Below are 3448 nucleotides of genomic sequence, written 5' to 3'. Positions count from 1 at the left end.
CATCGACCCATCCCGCAGTGGGCCAGAGCGTGGGAGCAGCACCTGCAGCAAGAGCCTCCTTCTGCCCCATTGCCCTGCTGAGGCGTTGAAGGGGCAGCACTCTGCAGTGCAGCCCTGTGCCAGGATCAGGCCCCAGCACAGAGGCAGTCCCAGCTTGCCCACCTCAGAAGGGTTCAAGTGCTGTTTTCTGCAGAGGGTCCCTGGGCATGCAGGGGACAACAGGACTGTGCTTGTCATAGACACATCACGGGAGGAGAGTGTCTCTCCTGCTGGCAGGTGTCAAGGGGATGTAGCTCAGTGGCAGAGCGCCTGCTTCGCATGTGGGATGTCCTGGGTTCAATCCCCAGCATCTCCAGGGCTGCTTTTGCCCTGACTCCTCAGCCTCAGGCAGGTGTGGGCTGGAGCCCATGGAACAGCCCCTGGAGACTGGGCTCCTGGCAGAGCATGAGGAGAGGGAATCTCAGACCGTGTGTCCCAGAAAGTGGCTGTGCACCCTGTGCTGGGGCAGTGGGGAGCAGAGCTGCATCCTCACCATTGTGGGAGGTAATCCGTGGGCCATGATCCCCCCTGGGGATGGCTGGGGTGTTTTGGGGTGAGCAGCAGGATTATTCCCCAGGGACCATGGGCTCTCGCAGCCCCACAGCCTGACCCCGAGCCTGCTGTCCCTGAGATGCGCCCCTTGCCTACCACTGTGTCATCGTTCTCTGCTCCCCCTCATCAGCCTCAGGGAGGTGACCCAACACCTGGGCAGGCAAGCCCCAGCTCTGGGTCAAAGCCCTCAGAGACTTTTAATAAGAACCAATATGGACGCACAGTGTAAAAGCGGGAATAAAAATAGAGGAAACGGCAGGCGGTTTCTGCTGCCCGTGGTAAAGGGAGATGTTTCCCTGGTGCTCACAGCTTTCCCAGCTGCACAGAGCTCTCCTCCCTCCTGGCTGCACCCAGCTGCACAGCAGGGATGGGCTCTCCTGGCCTGGGGCTCAGGGACTTTTGTGCACCAAGCTGTGGTGTCACAGCCTTTGTGTCCTCATGGGGATGTGCCACAGACACCTCTTCAGCATCATCATAGCCCATGCTCCCCAGGGACAGGGACAAGGTGTCTCCTTCAGCTCCAGGGACCCCAGCACTTCTCTGGGAGCACAGGCTGCCCCCTGCAAGCAGCAAGGCAGGACAGTGCAGTTGGCCAATGGGGTCTGTACATCACCTTCCTCCCTGCTCCTCACCACATTCGGCTCCTTCTCCCACCCACAGTCCCTCCAAGGAAAACTCCCGCGGCAGGTTCCGCCTCCCCAGGAGGTTTGGGTGTCAGGACCATAGCGACATGGGTGGCACCAGGGATGGCACCCCAGGAACCAGCAGCGCTATCTTTCCCTCTCACCTCCGAGTGCATCCCTGGGCCCTGCTCCAGGCTCCCTGGGCATTTCCCAAGCTCCCTGCTCAGGAGCAGCACCCTCCCCTAAGTCAGGAACCTCCTTGGCATCATCATAGCCATCTGCTGGGTCGCCTCCAGGCACAACAAGAATATCTGAAAGGAGAGGGGAGGTGCTGACAGTGAGAAGATATGTCCTGCAGAGCAGAGGATAGGACGACGCACATGGAAACACAGGGTCGAGACACTGGTGTTGGCAGCACCACAGGAGACCCCCATGTCCTCCCCATCTCTCATGGTGACACTCAATGACACCTCTATCCATCACATGTCTACAGGGAGACCAACACCTTCCTGTCTCCATTACCTGGTGCTGATCTCAGATCATCCTCCTCCTCGGTGTCCCCAGGGTAGGGCTGCAGCTGGCTCAGGGACTCCTCTGCATAGGAGCCTGGAGAGAAGCACAGCAGGTGGTATGGAGCGAGCCCCACTGACCTGTCTCATGGTCAGCGCTGCTGGGGAAGGGGGACCCACAGAGCTGGGGCGGCATGAGGAGGATGGTGGGGAATTTAACCGGCTCCCCCAGGACAAACACTGCCTCAAAGGTGCTCCCAGAGCTGCCCTAGGACAGCCCCTTCCCTCACTCCTCAGGTGTCACATGGGGTGCAGGGGCAGGAAGAGAGGGGCTGTGCAGCTGGGACGGGCAAAGATGGTGGGGAGAAAGCTCCTCTCCTGGACCCACACCCTGGATGCTCCCACACAGACAACACGGCCCCAGCGCTGCAGGGACCACAGTGTGGGGGGCTTCAGGGGATCATCTCTGGGTTGGGACCAGGGGAAAGTGTCCTGCAGATGTGCCTCCAGGGAGGACCCACACCCACCTGAGCGACCAAACCTCGCCTGCTTCTCCCACACTGGGCTGTAACCGATCTCCTCGTACACGGCCTCGGGAAAGAGCTCCTGAGCTCTCCTGGAGCCTGGGGACAGAGGCAGGGCTGGCACAGGGAGAGGCAGAGGGGTGATGGGATCCCACTGTGCTCCCCAGACCTCTTGCTTGGGCCAGCCCAGGACTGGTCTGACAGCACAGCCCCACTGCACTGTCCAGGCACGGCTGCAGCACCCCCAGTGAAGGCAATGTTGCTGTGGAGATCATCTGGGGCAGCATCACCCTTGCATCATCCTTTCAGAGACAGCGCTCATGCCCCTCTGGCCCCTGGGACATGCACCCCTTGTCTGACCCTGTACCAGCTCCCATGTTTTCTCTCCACCTGGAGCTGCTCCCTATCTGCCCCAGGGGTCTACAGCAGGGCCCCTGCCCTGCCATGGGGTGGGCAGGGCTGGGCAGAGGGACAGGCTGGGGACCTGACACCTCGGAGATGGACCCTACTGCCCCACACGCCTGCTGTCATCTCTGTTGCCCCAGAACCCCTTCCAGCACTACCCAGAGCACTGCCAGCCTTGGCCGTCCCCAGTCTGCCATTTCTCTCCTTGCCCCAGTGCTAGCCCCCCATGCCTCTGGGCTCTCTCTAACCCTTGCTGCTGGTGCCCCATGGCCAGGCAGTCAATGGGGCGGTGCATGGGACAGGTGGCAGCACACAGTCTCATCCCCTCCAGCTCTGCCTGTGCCCCTCACTGACACCCCACAGCACCCCACAGCCCTTGGAGGAGGCGTCTCCCCCTGGGACTGCTGTGGAAGGACCCACCTCTGCGTCCCGACCTGGCCCTTAGCACTTGCCCAGCCAGGAGGGCCAGGAGCAGGCAGAGGAGGGCCCCCAGGATGATGCAGATGATGACGGGCACAGAGAGTCTCCTGCTGCTGGTGAAACGGCCCCGCATGGGACCTGTATGGGCAAGAACATGGAAGGGGCAGCACCAGGCGTGGGAGAGGAGGGGACAGCACCAGCCCTGACGCCCATCACACAAGGCAGGAGGGGGTGAAGGGTCCCAGGGGGGACTGATGGGCAAGCTTCCACCCTGCTGAGTACATTCCAACCCTCCCCAATTCCACCACCACCACCCCAGTGCCTCCTCCTGGGATTTTCACAGCACAGTAAGGAGCCACTTCCATCCAGTTGCGGG

The 3448-nt window shown here is 61.5% G+C and overlaps 1 non-coding gene across 1 annotated transcript; it reads left to right on the top strand.

The window, feature by feature from the left end:
* The first annotated feature begins 283 nt into the window (after window positions 1-283).
* On the top strand, window positions 284-355 carry TRNAA-CGC (transfer RNA alanine (anticodon CGC)). Its single transcript has one exon. It is a non-coding gene; the product is annotated as a tRNA-Ala (tRNA).
* The last annotated feature ends 3093 nt before the right edge of the window (window positions 356-3448 follow it).

The sequence above is a fragment of the Mycteria americana genome, unplaced genomic scaffold (genome assembly GCF_035582795.1).
Source record: "Mycteria americana isolate JAX WOST 10 ecotype Jacksonville Zoo and Gardens unplaced genomic scaffold, USCA_MyAme_1.0 Scaffold_39, whole genome shotgun sequence".
NCBI lineage: Eukaryota > Metazoa > Chordata > Aves > Ciconiiformes > Ciconiidae > Mycteria > Mycteria americana.
Note: the sequence above shows the minus strand (reverse complement) of the source record. Positions and strands in the feature narration are given on the sequence as shown.